Source organism: Arctopsyche grandis, chromosome 1 (genome assembly GCF_051622035.1).
Source record: "Arctopsyche grandis isolate Sample6627 chromosome 1, ASM5162203v2, whole genome shotgun sequence".
NCBI classification, from domain to species: Eukaryota; Metazoa; Arthropoda; class Insecta; order Trichoptera; family Hydropsychidae; genus Arctopsyche; species Arctopsyche grandis.
The window spans coordinates 42,328,453-42,348,159 of NC_135355.1; the positions used below are offsets into that span (position 1 = coordinate 42,328,453).

Consider the following 19,707-nt stretch of genomic DNA (forward strand, 5'->3'; position numbering starts at 1 on the left):
TTCAAACTTTGCCATTTGCGCGGTTTGGTCACCAATAGAAATTTAGATTGCTTCCGCTAGTTCGATGATGAAAAATAATGGTAAATAAACACGTTTAAGAATCCAAATCCAAATCAGCTCATGACCAGCCTTGTTTGTTTGAATTTCCGCCCTTCACTCGTTTTGTCAGATTTTAGTTGTTTTTCTATTTTTATATTATTTTTGTTTTGAGCCTTTGTGGAGCAGTGGGATTTCAAAAAAAAAAAATGGGATTACTCTAGGAAAAATTCCTAGAGACTTGTCTCCGTGTAGACATCCACATTAACTCCAAAACAAAATTAAGAAGACATTTCACTATCTCGATTTCAAGAACCTGTAATAATTTTAATTGATGAAACGGTTATATTTATATATGTACATTTGTGTATCATATATTTTAACATTTATTTGAGTATGCCACTCTCTGCAAAGATAAGCCGTTAAATATTAACCTCAAAGAGAGATTTCACGATAAAGTTTTCGCACTGCCAAAAGAAAAAAAAATCATTTCAAAATGAATTATGTGGGAACAATAAAAAATCAAAAGAGAGAGTATTTTGCATAATAACGTTTTAAAATGGAAAAGTAATAACACATAATGTGTACAATTGCAATGATATGGAAGTATTATTAGGGCATTGGCGTGTGTATAATAACTATTATTTTTCTAGTCGTATTTTTATACATATATGTATATATGTATATATTGTACATTGACTTTCAACGTTGATTTCCCGTCCGTTCTCACGGTCGTAGAATCGTCAAATTACTTAATACCGATATAATAACTACCGAAGAAAACGAAAATATAAATCTCCAAGTACGTACCATACATATATGTAGGTAGGTATTACGGTTAATAGTAAATAGATATAGTATGTATGCGGTTAACGAACTGTTGTCACATTAAATTACATTATCACATTAGTATTCCAGTGGTGTCACTTGACTATAGACGAAATGAGTCGAGTCGAGACGAGACAGTGGTGGTGCAGTGCACGCTTCGCTAATTGATTTTATTTTATTCCACACACTGCACGCAAAACATCCGTAATTCTCGGTAATGAGAGAGGAATTGGATTTACTCTGACAGCAAAATAAATTCAAACTGGAAACAAGCACTAAACATTCCCAAGCAACAAAAGGAACTCTTTTAACAAACAACCATGTGCGTCAGTAGAACGTATCTATGTACATACACACATAAATGTATGGCCAGAAAATAAATAAATTAGTGATACATATAGAATCAGCTGATCGACTGTGTTGCTCATCGACGAGAAACAAATCATTAGATATGTCAATGACAATTTGTCCGCAGATAAATCTCTTCGTCAGAGAATTACTAAAATTGTAATGATGGATACATTAGCAGATTTAAAACCCCGATAAGATATATAAAAAGAAATATGCTAAATAATATATTAAATAGAAATAAATATTTCATTGCACATAAATCTCGGGCAAAACGGGAGCATGTCATTTGAAGAAGCACGATTTAATTAAAAAATTACAAACACACAGCGTAGAAGAGACTCGAGTTACACGAAACATTAACATGTTCAGATAACACAAAAAGAATAATTATTCATGTGATAATTTCGATGTGGGTAGGGTAGGGCCATATCTGACAAATTGCTCGAATGTCACATTGTTCGAAATGCGACTTCCTCAAATGTGGATTGCTTTTTATATTCCACGTTTTCTAATACTTTATTATCAAAACTGAACTCTGGTTAAAATGTAGCGAAATGAACGTCTTCGAAGCTTACGGTATACATATTATACGAGTATATCTGTCGACTAGCAATCCGTTGTTTTTCAAATGTAAAATAACTCTACTCGATTATACCCAAGATTGACGGGTCTCGAATGACCGAAAGAGTCAAATACGTGTAATTTTACGTCTCAAAAACTACCGCTTGCTTGCACATACATACATATAGTATAATTTTAGATAGTTATAGTATGTGGAGAAAAGTGCGCGCATTATATATATGTAAATGTATCTGACAGAACTCTCACAATCGGTAATAGTAAAAGTAGGCAACGAGTTCGTTCCGTGCGTTAAAAAGATAATGAATTTATTATACGAACACAAAAAACGCATAAATTGTGGGTGAATGTCATCATCTGCCGTTATCGCCTGGAGAAAAAAAATTAAAGATCGATATTGGATTCATTACGGTTATAATTTGGTCAATTACTAAAACAGCTTTCGTTTCATATTGCCTATTAGCATAAATACATATAATCCCAAATTATACATATTGTATGTACATACATACATGGCCCAGCTAATCACGGGATAAAATCATATATTTATGCATGTTAGATGTTAGTATGTGTATATTTTTCGCTTACGTTCCATACTAATAGGACACAAATTAACACACAAAAATTAATCTACATTATATGTACTAAGGGAATATATGAAAGTTACGAGTACACTTATATATAACTAGAGTTTTTACCCGGCTTCGCTCGGTATTTGTAATATAAACCGCTTAAACATGGCTAATTTAATAGTAAAAATTTGATTAAATGTATTTGAATAGATTTATTTTATTTAAATTTATTTGAATATTCATTTGTTCGATGACGCCACGGATTTACGAACCAACAACACTTACATACTTACAAAGTCTCTTTCGAAATTATATATTAGAAGAAATACGATACATATATTAAGATATTAGTATAATAAAATGAGTATACACACTTAAAAATTTGTCAATCGATTTATCTGTGGTTGTTAATCGTTTGACCGCAGATGTCGTGTTTAATAAATTTTACCTGTTAAATTAATTAACAAATAATTCTTAATCTGTATAGCACACTCGGCGCGTTAAAGCAATCTGTTAAGACGAGTGTGCATGATTGATTGAATAAATAAAAAAATATATACTTGGTGTATTTCCGTATCTATGTACAAACCAAATTGTTTTGAATTCAGTCAACTTAGATTAGATTGATTCTGTGGTTTGTACTACTCTTTAATGTTTTTAAATTCACACATTTTTAGACGAACAGCTCATGTTTTGAACAATGATCATTACTTTTGAAATTCTCGGCTGTTTTTGTTCCATTTGAATGATGTAAATAGATTAAAAGGTTACTTAGGGAAAGGTCACATTTTTCGCAAACTTTATGTGGTCTAGTTTAGTTCATAATTTCATATGCACATGTTACATTTAGTTTGCCAAATGTTATTGGGTTATTTTGCAGTATGCAAGTGTTATTTATATGTATTATATGTACAGTCAACTTCTGTACACCATATGTACATGTTAAGTAAAAATCATAAAACATTAAAAAAAATTGCCTTGAAAATCGATTATTTCGCTTTGAATTTATGGAACGGTTATGTTGGGTATGTGTAAATTTACAATGATTGAAAAAAATCATTCTCTTAATTGCAATGGCTAGTCAAATGTGCCAAGAGACACCTCTGTGAGGGACAGTACATATAAGTTAATTATAAATGTTAGAGTTAAGTATAATAATTAAGATGTATTTTTAAATTAGCTTGATAGCTAAAATATATATAAATAAATAAAAGTTATAATAAAAAAATCGGAAGTCAAAAGCAATGCAGAGCGTATGAAATATTGATATGTATGTACAACTAAAATACATATAATGGAACAGGATGTTGCGGTTTTGTAAGGAAACTTGTAGACCTACTAGGTATTTGTGGTTTCAACTTCGATTAAGATTAAACCGAGTCAAACAAAATAAAGAACATATAATATTTTTGAAATAATAAACAACACTAAATAGAGGAATGTAGCGAGATGACCATTTGACTGGTTTGACTTTCCGACCGGAAAAGCTGTATTGTGAACTAATGACGCCTGAATGACTATTTAGGTTACGTTTCAATTCGATCAGCATTGATCAATTCGATTACTACCTAAAAAAAAAACATGAACTTGCTACGTGAATACAAGATTAAATTGAATAATACATATTATAATATAATAAATTTTCACAGGTCACATAAGTGACTTGCTCAGACTCAAAAATGAAATACGTAAATATATATCTACATAATTACATACGTAGTTTTGCAATTACGTGATAGAGTGATTTAGTGCAATTCAACTAACGTGACAAACATATGCAATTATCCTATTTGTTTTTATTTCTGGAAGGTGGGATACGTATAAATGTCTAGTTTCTTTGTCAGTGTTATCCCAAAATTCGAGAGATTTATATCTAAAATCACTAGCTACGTTAGGAATATCGTAGCCAGCTTCCCCGCAACAGACGATCTACATAGACAAGATATTTTTTTTATAGATGAGTACAATTTGTATTATATTTTGCTGAAGCAAAGTTATAAAGAAAACTAATAGTTTACAAAAATTAGATACGATTTACATATATGAAGTGGCGTTGTCGATAATCGGCAAAAAGGGAATATTATTTTGTATTGTCTTGTGGAAAAAATGGAGACCGGAAGTGTAGTGATTTGACGCATAAAATATCTATATAAAGCTATCGCTGACTTTAGAATAAACAAATATAACTTATACATTTACAGTTGGATCTACTATTCTATAGTTAACTACTGCGTACATAGATCGGGAATTCCATTAAAAGTATTCCATACAAAAGAAAGAAAGATAAGAAAATACTTTCAAATTGCAGACCATCAACGTTGAAAGCAACCGTAAATTTTTTGTACAAACAGTGAGTTTTTGATTCTAAGTAATTCCCAAGTTTGTATTGTTCGTTATGGACTAATTTTTGTTGATGACTTGCGCTTTTTGGTTAGTTCACAGAAACTATAATACATACATACATAGATATGTACTGTGCGTTAAAAGCCAGACTGTGTAGCTGTAGGGAGTTTTGGCGATCGACATTCTATCTACCATTATATGCATAATACATATGTACGATGACATCTCAACACCTCTTACGGACTTTGAAAGTGTAATTTCTAAAATACATATGTACATACATAAATATGCATAAAAGTGAGATAAGTTGACTATACATAGATTGACTACTGTCCAAGGATGTTTACGTTAATGTGTTTCCTGCAGATAATAACGACAGAAACAAAAGTCATCAGAAATGACGAATTTCCAATGGAGATAATAATAAATGTCACTTGACAATTTAGCGCTATTTTCGCATTACATAACTGGATTGAAATTGAAAAATGCGAATCGATAATGACCAAGGTAAATTATGCTCCTCAAGTTCAGTGACTTGAGAGGTGCGATCTGAAGAACTGGTTCTGTGTCTATGTACATATGTATGTATGTATGCATATTATAAAAGGAGTAGCATGGACAATCTCTTTGTATTGATGCATTTTCGTTGCACATGCATGTATGTATGTACATACATATATTCGAGTGTAATGAATCCTTGTGAGTGTGAATTATTCTGAAAAGTCCTAAAATAGTACTGTGTACCAACGACTGATGCTCACCAGACACTGGAAAAAATCAAAGATGCCCACACTTGAGCTACATACAATATGCAGATATATCAACTTTGGTAAAAGAGGACTTCTTCATACCATATCAAATAGACGATAACAATAAAATAATATTATGGCTATTTTTGATTGATTAAACTTGTTGTAAATCAATTCATTGAATAACTTTCGTAGCCTCCCTTAAAATATATGTACATTATACGTTTAAACACATTTTATTTTATTTATACCAGGGAGGCCTAACAGGTAACAGGCATTCCTGGCCAGAAACAGTGTACATTTGATACAAATATTATTAATATTATACAAAGTACATACATATGGGTTTGCTGCAAATGATTGCAAACCACCCGGCTGCATGCTCATTTCGATTGCATTTTGACTGTTTGAATTTCAGCATGTACGAAAGACGCGATATTCACGGGGTTGCGCAGATGACATTTCGATGTACATTGATGATTGGCAATTCTTAAAATTGAGTTGGATCTTTCTGGCAAGTTTAAAATGGCAAAAGCCGAGACAAAAGTATGAAATGCAGCCAAATGAGCGTGCGCCCGCTTGGTTTGCAATCGTTTGCAGCGCAGGGATAAATAGTATAAATACATATCAATTAATATCCACAGACACATCTATGTATGGTCAAATTTGCAGCAGTTTAAACAATTCAGTAAAAACACCCACAGAGACAGTTGTGGTTAAATTTGTAAATTTGCAGCATTTTATACAATTCAGCGAAATTCGAGATTGCTGAAAACTCGAGATTTTGCGAGAAAATGGGTAAGTTTGCCAATTTTCTTGGAACCGTTTCAATGAAAATCAGACAAATTGGCAAACTCCGATAGGAAACGATCGACCTGGAGTCACAAATCTAAGGTCTGGCCAGCAGAAACCAGTGAGATTTGAACCCGTGACCACTCTGTTCAAAGCATTGTATGCTAACCACTAGTCTATTCTGCTGGTAAAATAATAATATATATAAAAACGGACGCGATGTATGTGGGTATGCGCCAGACCGTGGACACACAGCCAATCAGAGTCAAGTGGTCGAGGAGACGCGAGGAAGTGTGGTAGCGGGTAAGGGTTGTGGAGTGTCATGGACGTCAGGCCGAGCGACGGGTGACACACACACACACACATTCATTCATCATTTCGAATGGGTTGGATTGGTGAGCGTGTAATGCGCGCACTTTTTATTGCGATTCATATTACGAGCGCGCGCGCCTATTAATTACTTCACATTATATTTATATATAACATATAACTTTATTTTAAACTGATATAATGTGAGTACATATATCAGTTTGATATTCACGACCAATTTTTTGTAATTTTACTTTTTTATATCACCATGTGGTGCTCACTGTAAATGGAATATTATATTTTTATTTATGTTTATTATTATTTTTTGTCTCATTATACAACTTTCTTTTTATATTTTATTCTGTATGTGTGCCTATTTAAATAAAATAAAAAATAATTTATTTGATGGAATTTTATTTTGAGACTCATTTATTATATGCAGAGCTATCATAATATGTAGAGTGCGATAATTTTACAATGTCATTGTTATTTTGATACTAAACATTTATATCCAAATTCGTCTGTTCTTTTCGAGGAATATTATTATTTGCATACATATGTGCATATATGTTAATGCTTGTCAAACCACACTAAGCACGTCTGTAATATTTGTCTGGAATTTCAGTTAGCAATTCACACAAAATAAAGATGTTCATGTAAAAATAAAGTGGAAACATAACGTACATATGTACGTTCTTCTTGCAATTTGCAGATTTGATAGAGATCTGTCTGCGTTCGCACATAACCAATTATAAACATTGTCTGTGAACGTATATAAGTAAACACGTCGATATAAATTGATGATTCCAACGGACCATTAACCTCACGCAAATCAATTGTTATCTTCCATGCATTGTACATATGTGTGTACCTATTTATTATATGTACAAGAAATCAAAATCACCGATATTATAGCTCTTTTCATCAAACTCAATGTCGCATTCTGATGACAAATATATAGAGAGCCGTTGACTGAAATTCGCATGCAATTTAAAAATTGGAAATTAGCCAGAGTATCGGAGAAAAATTTTAATAAGTGCTTGGAATATTTTCAATATCAGAGTTACCTTGGCGGTTTTTCCTCGAACGATAGACTGAAATGGCAAAGTATTATTTTGGGTGCATCCGAGGCGTTAAACTGAAACCAGATGGTGAGATTACAATTCAGTCTGTAAATAAGAAGAAATGCACTGATGGTTGATGGTGGCGAGTGATGAGTCACAGTCCTTTAAAGACCCGGTGACTCAAAGCAACACTACGTAAAACCAGCCCCGATGTGACTAAGAATAAATATCCAAAGCAAGGGTAGTTATCGTATGTCTACTGTCTACTGTCTACTCGAAGTCCGATAAACATTTTAAAATGGTAAATAAGGTCACTAACCGAGAAAAAAATAATCGAGCAGAAATGTTCAATGTCGTTTCAACTAACACAAATCATCTTCGAGTAAACCGTTTGCGAGTAACGGTACTCACTACATTACATTACATTACATTGCATTGCATTGCATATATAAAATTACGTGAAAATGCGGAAATTCGTCGGATTTTTAATGAAATAATCTTGACCTTTTAACATTTGATGTTTGCAATGAAGTTATTTAAAGATCGGCGGTTGCGAACCTTTTTTTGGTTCGCGCACAAAGATCTATGTATGTACATTCATACTTGGAAAAACTACCGACATACTTACACATAAACAACATAGAATACCAATAAAAAAAATAAGTAATTAATTAAATAAATTTTCAATAGATGGCGCTAAATGCTCAGCGAATAATTTTCCCAGAGGAAACATTGCTAGCAAACAGTATATGTATATATGTATATAGAAGTTTTTTTCGTTCATTATTATATTAGTACATTTTGTTGGCAGTATTTTAGCTGAGACGTACACATATACATAAGTCGAATCGAAGCGACTATTATAGTACGGCGAGCGTTATCGCAGATACACAGACAAGGGATATTATTTTTTTTTTTTTTTTTTTTTTTATTTCATACCAGGAAGGCATTACAGGTAAACCCCAATGCGCCTTCCTGGCCAAATTACAAACAATACAGCATTTTTTTATTATATAAGTCGCTAAATTACGAGACACTGACTTAAACTCGACAATTAACGAGACATCTATGAATTGTACATACATTTTTATTGTAATATTTACATTAATCATACTCAAATAGTGGTGACATAGTGGGTAGGAAGGATTTTTAGCCAATTTTTAATCGGGAATCGTTTTCAACAATGAAATCAGAGAAAATTGGCAAACTCTGATAGGAAACGATCAACCAGGAGTCACAAATCCTGGTCTGACCAGCAGCATTACAGATATACTCAGAAAAATTCTTTTCAATCGAGGTCAGCTCAAGGGATCGAACTCGGCGCCTCTCAGTGTTAAGCAGAAGCTTAACGACCGAGCCACGCTGCTGGCTAAATATACATATATATATACATATATATATATATATATATATATATATATATATATATATATATATATATATATATATATATATATTATATATATATATATATATATATATATATATATATATATATATATATATATTATATATACATATATATATATATATATATATATATATATATATATATATATATATATATATATATATATATATATATATATATATATATATATATATATATATATATATGATATATTCGTACATTTTATTGGCAGTGTTTTATCTGTGACGTACATATGTCGAATCGAAACGATTATTATATGTATGCAGTACGGCGAGCGTTATCGCAGATATACAGACACACAGAATAGCGATATTATATATATGTATATGATATCTCACGAGTAAAACGATCAATTAATTAATAAAACTAAAAAATCGATTATATTATTAAGAGGAAATGGAAGAACTTCTATGTATTTTTATAAAACTCTTTTATGTTTCACTTACGATTACAATTAAAAAAAAAATTTGCCTATTATCCGATCGTTTTCATACTTTGCCATATTGCCATATTGCTCATTTTGGTCATCAATATAAGTAAAGGTATCATCCGCCATTACGATGGTGAAAAAATATCGTATTAGACACGTTTGAAAATACTACATCGTATTATTAGTAATTTCAGTCTCTTAAGACAAACAAATGTTTTAAAAATGTTTTTTTGATTTTCCAAATCATACGTGGTAATAATAGGTTAATTACGTTATTCGGAGAAATTCTTAGAAGATCGTTGAAATTACGAAGGCCCACCCCCACTTCGTGGAAACGATGCGCGCGCCAAGATCTTGTATTGATCGTTGCTTTTGCGCACCCACTTTGAGTAGTAGGGGTGGGCCTTTCCTGCAAATAAATGTTGCTGCAAGAAAAGAGGCTGAAATTAATCGAATTGTCGTAAAAATAGTTGAAAAGGTGTGGCGCGCGTGCAATTAAGAACAATCAGAACGCGTTAAATTAATTAATTAATAACTCGTAACGCGAACACGCGATCTCAACTTTTAGCAGCAAACGGTAACGGCAAATATGTATGTAATGGAGATCGTTAACCGTGCTGTGCTGAAAAGCCGTTCCATAGCGCCGTTTACATCTTGCAACGCAACCAAATACTTATTTCAGTAATTCTTTCTCTATATATTGTGGAAATTGCTCCGTCACAACATTGTAGAACAATTTATTTTTGTTCAAAAAAATTGACCGGGTCCAATAATTTTCTTGAATACCCCCCCCCCCCCCCGGTGTAATATGTTATAATCATATCATATATGTACATATAAAATATCGCTATTCTGTCTGTCTGAGATAACGCTCGCCGTACTATAATAGTCGTTTCGATTCGAAATTCAAATGCACGTCACAGCTAAACCACTGCCAACAAAACGTATCATATACACATGTACATATGTATATAATAGGAATATAATAACAAAAGAAAAAAAATTCTATATATACTGTTTGCTACCAATTTTACCAAAGGTAAATTAGTCTCTGAGCATTTAACGCCATCTATTAAAAATGTATCTAATTAATTTATATTTTTTCTATTGGTGTTTTATGTTGTTTATATGTGCATAGGTAGTTTTTACCATTTTTTTCATATTAAAAAATTAAATATATTTAAAAGGTATTTGAAAAAAATTCGACCGCGCGCGGATCGAACACAGGACCGACACATTTCTATTATTATTTTTTATATTAATAAGTTAATATGCCAACACCCATGCGATGAAATTTCATCGGGTACAACACCAGTATATTACAATAGCAATGATTGACAATTTAATATGGTGTTTGAATAATATATGTATCATAGACAAACTGGTGTGCAGGATTTGTGCAACCCTTGTAATACCTTCACAAGGGCATTAAACTGGTTTCCACTTATTTATCAACGTACATATCTAGCTCCACGTTGCGTTGAAATGTGAGTGGGTGGATGTTTTGTAAAGGAATAAAAGCCCTATTGTTGGGATTTGAAGTCCCAAGATTCCTATGCTTCGGGTCTGTACAAATATCGTATTATAAACATATAAGAATGAGCGTTGTGTAAATATTTTCAGAGGTCATTTTGTTGTCCCGAGAGGACCCAAAATATGCATTCTCGCTATAAATATGTACGTGTATTTTTTATGGATTGAAAAGCTGTCGACGCGTACATAACGTGTCGGGAATTTCAAATGAAAAATGTGGCGATTGCGGTGAATGAGATGCTGCGAACGTACACATGACTCTCAGGTGCGGAAGAAAGTAGAGAAATGGTAACTCATCAACACGACTTATTATATAGTATGTATTATATATGGAGGCGATGTAACGGAGCCAACAACTAGCGGTGCTCAACTTCTCAATACTTTTTATTTATATTCACAACGATACATTTCCAGCTGAATCTGGGCATCGATGTCAATTTGGAACAATATTGCCTGAAACCGGACAAATAAAAAAAAAATAGTAAAAATCCCTATCAAACGATGATTTGCATATAAATTCATATAAATTTACCAAAATATCCCACATTCCAAGTAATTTGTTCTGTATTCATATTTTTTTATTCGGTAGCTCTGGTCTGGAGTCAGTCTGGACTACCAGCTGTACCTGCGCATCGATTATTGATTGTTTTCGTCCTTGTTGCCAAACGTTGCATGGGACGCTTTTCAGTATTTATTTATGTATGTCGAATAAGAAAAGAATGGGAATGAATGAAACAGTATCGTGTCGCCCGAACAATTATTTTAAATGCATATAAACATTAAACAAATTATTGCCCCCAATAGATTAGACTGGCGGCATGAATATATAATACATAGAATATAATAATTGTTAATGATGATTTTTACTTTATCTCTGATACATATGTATGTACGTAGTAACAATATATGAAGGTTTGTTCATAAATTGTTACTACGATTCGAACTCGGAATCTAGAAAAAATAAAATAAATTTTAATGATCTAGAAAAAAATTGTGTGTATTTTGAACACCTTTCGTCTTATTGAACTTAAACTTAATATCGGTTACTGAAATCCTTATCGATACGACCTAAATTTTTAAATTAACCGGAAATGGTACCTCCTTTTTTTTCAGTTTTTGAATTAAATTATTTTATCTGTGGGTTCGTATGTAAAATCGATAATCAAATCATAATGATAGATTATTACGATTTGCTTATTGAATATCGAAGATGTCAATACGTTCGAGTTCCACAAGCACAGTTAGGGGGGGGGGAGGTAATAATTGAACTTCAAAATAAATGTCTGAAATGAGGGGTATAATTTTTGGAAATGAGATGCTTAAAAGAGCGAGAAGGTGAAGGAAACCAATGTGGTATTTGTATGTAATAACCGGGAGACTATTTAAGTATTCGATAGAAGTTTATTAGTTTCCTTCCGAGTGGATTGCAGTTGAAATCGAAAAGAGGAAATTAATAAATAGGGATTGACAAGAGGAGTGGTTTGTAGACAATCGAATCTTTTTTACATCCAGGTGGGTGACTCAGAATGCGAACAAAGAGCGGATGTCGACGATGGCGACACCAGGTATCCTCGACAAGGTTACGTGCACCTCGACAGGAACTGGATCCTCGATAAAGGCCACTGCATACGACTTCTGGCGATAAACTTTTTTCAAAATTACATAAACCGCACACACACACACACAGCATTCATGAATATTGAACGGTCCATCAGCCCTTGTTCACGTCGTGAAAGCACGAATTAATTTTAATTGTTTTCACGGCCCGATTCTTCAGCGGCTATGAATTATTCTCGTCTATTAAGAATATCTCAAAATATTTATTTTCGTAAGTAAAACGCGAAAAAGTAGCGTTTTTGTGAGCGGGTAATGAATGGCGAAATCACGACCGTGACATTGGCCAAGAGACCGTGAGCTCGCACACGAGTTCGCCGTGAATTTAAACATTAAACTACCATTTCACACACACTCACACTTCATTCCTCCTCTTTTATAGCTTTTCAACATTCATCATCATAGGTACATTAGATTCAATCAAACGGAAGAAGTGTGAATTCAAGCAAATATAATATGTACATACTTACTTCCTAGGCACTCCAAATTAAAAGTAAACGTTCGACCAAACAAGCGAATAAAACTCATTAGATCGATATCGGCAATTATATGGTACTCTGCAATTAGCTGAAATGTAGTCATTCTAGCAGTGACTTAATATTGGAAGACAATCTGACGTATTTCTCAGTTTGTTCGATTCTCGATTGTATTTCGGGTGGTATACTTAGATAAAAAAAAAACGGTATGCGAACTCGCCGGAGTGGAGAAGAATGCATAACTGGTCCGTTAGTGCAGAGTGCAGAATCGATAACTATCGGTATGTGCAACAGTGGTTATGGACTTGTGATGGAAACCGGCCTCTTCCTTACGAGTCTTCATTCGGAACTGTTCCAAGATTGTCTTAATCGAAACGACAAAGTGTTCCGACAGCTTAAACTGTTTGTAAACAAGAGCCATTTCGAGTGGAAAAACAACAGAAGCTACTTTTACGGGGTGGAAATTATGTACACAGCCGGAAGTAAACTCGTAAACGTGGCCGTTAAGTCTACCAAATATTTTCATACACGCGTCACTTTTCTTAGCTATCCAAACGAGTGTTTCCAAACTACATATGTACGTCCTACCATTTGAAAGCATGTTGTATACATACATATTATATGTACGTACATTTAGTGGGAGTAACTTAATTTATTCAATTTAAATTAAATTTTTACCGGTATATTTGATGATGTCTTTGGATTAATAATTTGAATCTCTATCGGGGGTCAAACCACGAAATATGGTAAAGTTTCAAAGCGATCGGAAGAGTTTTAGGGTGAAAACACACAGCGGTGCACGTGGTACTTTTAGATTCTTTTAAACATGCGAAAAAATGGGCCGTGTCTTGCACAGATTCATTCAACGGCCAGCACGCGTCGTCGACTCCCTGTAGTGTTTTCGGTAAAATTGTATCTTTGTAAATTTATCATTGCTTGACAGTGATCGATAACGGTGTATCCCATATTTGAAGAAATGTAGGAGACCCTCCACAGCGGGGAGCCATGCACACGATGTGCAGTTCATCGCTGCGTGTTTACCACTTATCATTGGACGAAGTGAAGCTATGTAGGATACACCCTGTAAAAAAATATAAACGCAACTAACACGTAGAATTTGAAAAATATATAAATAAGATTCGGAATCGAAAATTTAAAAAAATATATTTAATAGGTAAGTTAGTGGAGGTTTTTTTGAGGGTAGAAAATAGATTCCCTTTCCTTGTGAGGTGAATTAATGTGAGATAAAAAATGATGTGTGTGTGTAGTATTCGTCGTTAAAAATATATTTACGGGGGGGAGGAGGGTAAGGTTTAAAAATATTTCACTTAGTTCTACACGCTGTGCCTGCTTTTATCTCAAAATTGTTAAAGTGTGACATGCCCAATCTAATCATAAAATGTCATTTGGGGAATGCAAGTTGGTGGTTTTCGGGTAGCAGATACGAGCGTCGCTAGACGAAGAGGGCGTGTTCCGGTGGCGACGAACCCAGCCTCCGGGGGGTGGGTGGTTGAGAGGGAAACCCGCCTCGATCGATCCCCCGAAACCCTCCCCCACCCCGTCACCACAACAAACCCCAGCCGCGGCGCGACATCAATACCGGCTAATTTTCAGACCACTTTTCGGCCACGTGCGATTTCAATTTCACACCTACCCTCTCGAATCGATACTAAACAAAAACACCGCGCCGCGCCGGAAATAAAGCAAAACATTGGCATTCGCACACAGCTGACGGGGAACGGGTTTGCGAGAACCTCTACCTCTGAAAGGCAGCGAAAAAGAAAAAGAAAAAAAGAAAAAAAAAAACAAGACCGAGAAAGATCGCCGGCGAGAGAGATTACATATTCCATATTCCCCTGGGCCGAAGTCGAACATAGACGATGGCCGATATGTCGCTCGTTAGGATCTGCATTCGAAGTGTGATTTTCAAATAGCGACCGTTTCCGCGGACGTCAAACGAGCAATCGAATGCCGAATGCAGGATACAGAGCAGTGCAATGAATGCAATGCGATGCGATAAATACAACAGAATACAGTGATGGATGACGAATGACGAAAACGCTTACCGCACGCACACTTGGATCGGTCGACGTATTAAAAACGAATTGTTAGCCGTTGAGACGAAAGAGCCACGAAACACGACCAACACACTCGAGGCTCAAACACGGACTGGCGTTTGAGTTTCGCGTTCAGCAAACGTCCACAGATCGGTTCCCCCCCCTCCCTCCCCCTCCCCCTCTCCCACACCCACACCGCACACCGCACGCCAAAGCGCAGACGCAGCGAGCCCAGTAGGGGTGGGGGTGGGGGTGGGGGTGAAGTCGCCGCGACCGCTTTTAGCGCCGCGCGGCGGCCGATCCCGAAACTATTCTGACGTTTGACCAATTGTTTTAATTTAAATTCGAATGCGAATTTGCGAATTCGAATACGAACGTGTGTACTTAATTCGTACGCACTCGACCGTTGTTTATCAACGATGCATTCGAAGGCGGTCTGATTCCGACTCGATTTTGAATTCGACGCCATTTTTCAGATTCAAACTTTACGTCGGCGCCCGCGCCGGTGTTGCCAAAGCTGAAATTTCTTTCTATCATTGCCATTCAATATAACCGTATATTAACGCCACTAATTTATGGCAAATCAATATATCGATACATCAAAAATTCGATACACCAGCGAAGACATTGCACCGATAAATGTTCAAATTGACATCTCGTTTTGAACAAAACTACTCACGAGCATGGTCACCGAAAGAAATCCTGGGCCCTGGGAAAAAAAATTCCAGGCCATATGATAAACTAAATAAGAAAAGGTTAGTAAAAGAGAAACATCTCATGGATATATGCATTTTTAATTTGTGAAAAATCTACTAGAGCTTTTTGAAAAATACCTATGTATGTAGGTATGTATGGTAAACGTAGAGTTGCCAAGTGTCATGGACAAAAAAAGAGAACATTTAAGAAAAAAATGTTTATTTTTTACAATTCTCTCAATAATTTTTAAAACAAATTTACGCAAAAGTCCAATTATGTCAAACGAAATATTATATGACTTATTCCACTTTCACAACAGCCGGAACAGACATATGTATTTAGGAACATGAAAATTGCGCTTTAAAATAAATTACTTGTTGAATTTAATCATCTTCATTCTCATTCTCAATTTCTTAATCTCTTTCGCCATATATATCTACTCTGCTAATTTGTTGCCAAAATTTCTTATTTTCTTTTATTTCTTTATAAAATTCTAAACATGAATATTTTTGTAATTATATACTACATACTGATACACTTAAATTACACTTGAATGTGATATTTTCCACCTTGGGGAGCGTAGATTATCGGATGTTATTTTAACATATTTATCTGGTAACCTGCGCTCATCATTACTTTCTTAATTTGAATGTGATGTATGAGTGGAATCTTAATCTACTCTCTTCCATTTGGGCTCGCTGTGATTTTATTTTTTATTCATATTTTGTTGATTTATTTTACTTTTTCTTTCGCCTTGTACATCTTTATGTACTATTTTAATTATATTATTATTTTCCTTTTGTTATTTTTTTATTATTTTATTTTACCATGTTTTCTGCTTTCTAATTTTTCTGTTTTTTACTTGTACTATCTTTGTTAACCACTAGAATGCGTGGCGCATTAGGTTCTTCCTGTAATGCCACGATGGTCCAAAACTATTAATAAAATGTTTCAGTAATAAAATGTAACAGTAATAAAAATTACCCCAGACAGTGGAAATTTTCAACTTATTTCTTTCTTTAGTCCACTGTCGGCTGATCGTGGAAAATATTATTTCTACATTGGCATTATGGCCAGGTATTGCAAAAGCCTCCCCACTCACGTCATATCTTGTGAGAGAAAATATAGTACGGACTGCGTGATATTATTGTCAAAATTGAAAAAGAGAACATGATAGGTACAATATAAAATTGAAATTGATAGAATTGTGTTAAAAAAGAGAACATGTTCTCTTAAAGAGAAACCTGTTGGCAACCCTAGGTAAAGTAAAAACGGGTTACTTGTCAAATGCAAATCGCTAACAGGATAACCGCTCGTATGAAAATCACTCGCGCGGATCTCCCGTCGCACAAAAATTAGTCGCACAGGAAAGTTGGTACTTCCTGTGCGACTAACTTCGCACGTTCATACGGACATACGAGTTCTTTCCGTCTTTGTAGAATCGAAAATTATATGTCTAGTCGATAATAATAAAAATATCGTAAAAAAAAGTATTTGCGACCAATTTTAGTGCGACGGGAGATCAGCGCGAGCGATTTTCATGCGACGGGAGATCAGCGCGAGCGATTTTCATGCGAGCGGTTATCCAGTTAGCGATCCACATTTGACAAGTAATCACCGAACCGTTTTTTTAAATATTAAATTCCCCATTTATCAGCACGTTTATGTTTAATATATTACTAGAGGTTCGGTGATTACATCCCAAATGTGAATCGCTACCGGGATAACCGCCGCCACGAAAATCGCTCGCGCGGTCTCAAAAATTCTTCGCACAGGAAAATTGCCGTACAGAAAAATGCCCAAATATTGTTCAGCAAATTCTTTTTTTTAACGAGATTTGGGCAATTTTCGTGCGACAAATACGAATCCTATAAGCGATTCGTATTTGGGATGTAACTCGTTTACAATATATACATATATGTACATACATATGTATGTGATTAGGTAATTTGATTACATTCGTCCTACGTTTTTTTTATATGTACATATGTAGATATAGATATAGTGCATTGTATGTATGTACATATGTGCCTACCTATGTATAATTAAAACAAAATAAACGGTAATTAAAATGCTTCTAGTTGAACAATGTAACCGAAGATAATTAATTTGAAAATCGAAATATTCCGGAACAGTTAAGCCGTCGTTTCGTGCAAAAATCCCAACGGTTGCGTTTCTGTAACGAGAATTCCAGAAGTGTGTACACACTGATATTTTAATTTACCGCTCGATAGCGTTCAAAGTTACGACTATGTAGTTCTTCTGAAAATCCAAAGTCTGGACGAGATACGGACTCACTCGTGTGATACTTCAATACTTCACTCGAGATTCGACGTTTGTTTTAACATTTGACACTAAATAAACTTAAAAAAATAAAACTTTAGGGTGTGCATTCCGTCAGTTCGGACAATTATTTATCATACCGAAGAGAAACTTGAACCGTAACGTAACGTGAGCAAGCCCGTTATTTTGTTTTATTATGTATGAGATCATTATATTATCTACCTATGTACATATGTAATAGGTAGGTACGAGAAAATGCAGATTGCGAAACAGTTAAAACTTATGGATGCGATTCGCGAAACGAAGACTCTCGACTTGGTCTTGATCTTGATCTTGAACAGAGGCAAGGGAGATGAGAATTTGCAAATATGCAAGTTTTTTCCAAAATTTGTATAGTGCGCAATCCAGTCGATTTACTTGGTGAAAGCCAGTATAAGTCATATTAGTTACATATTTATATTTTTATGGCAAGCCGTCGATACGCCAAGAAATAAGGAAGATTATGTGACAAGACGAACAAAGTCAGGACGGTGTGTTTTTATGGTAAAATTTATCGATGAAGCAGATTTTTGACATTGATCATCGTCATCAATACAGGCTGATTAGTCCAATGTATCCAGAAAAGCATGCTCGGCATAGTGAGGAGAGATTGAAAGTGAAAGACGTCAGTGAGAGATATTACTAGAGTAATTGATACTAATTAGACTGTTCGACATGACGACTTTTTTTTGGTTCAGAGACGAGATTTGACTTTTCTTATAGATCTATGCCCAGTGAACACGAATCTGGTAATAAAAAATGTTGATTGGCTCGAGATTCGGAGATATACATGTGTTTTTTAAATCGCGCGATTTTTCTATATCTTGGTGTTGTTCGGACGATGTCTCAAAATCTGTCAATTTCCTGTTCAAAATGAATCTATAGTCGGGTATTTTATCTTTTATTTGTAGTACTTTCAAAAAGTCGTCATTCAAACTGTATCACTAAAAAACTATCAATTAACTTAATTTCCACCGACTGTCTTTTACTTGATCTAAGCACGTAGTAACAATAGATGAAGTTTTTTGATCATGCGAAAATTCGACGAGATTTTGAATCATTCACACTACATATTTTTTTCGACCCTTTAAATATGTGTGCTCCATAAGTGTAAACCTTGTATCAATGCGATGAAAATAAAGAAAAATGATTAAATTTAATTTGCCGGAAGTGGGATTTTTTCCTCTCAGAAATGTCAAAAATGTTGTAACCACACGGTTTTTTCCACACCCCTTAACGTATCAAGCTGAAAATTTATATTTGTATTCTTTATGTACTAACTTCTTTATGTACGTTGATAAGGTTCTGGTTAGTACGCAATTTTATTAAATAACTAAAACAATTTCTAAGAATTTCGCCCTAGTCATACCATTCAAAAGACAAAATACACTTTTTTTCAAAGTAGCTTATTGCAGCGATTATTTTATTGGCCACTAAGTTGCCTAAAACTAACATAAGAAATAAACGTAGCATAGTATTTTATTAATCATTAAATTCATACTATTTTCTAAATTCATACTATTT

At 34.3% G+C, this 19,707-nt stretch overlaps 1 protein-coding gene across 1 annotated transcript in view; it reads right to left on the reverse strand.

Moving 5' to 3' along the window:
- sn (fascin domain-containing protein singed) overlaps positions 1 to 15,511 on the reverse strand; it is a 44,931-nt gene extending 29,420 nt beyond the window's left edge. Inside the window, exon 1 of the mRNA XM_077444075.1 lies at positions 15,175 to 15,511. The gene's annotated coding sequence lies outside the window, so the exon portion shown is untranslated. The remainder of the gene's footprint in view (positions 1 to 15,174) is intronic.
- Positions 15,512 to 19,707: the final 4,196 nt, after the last annotated feature.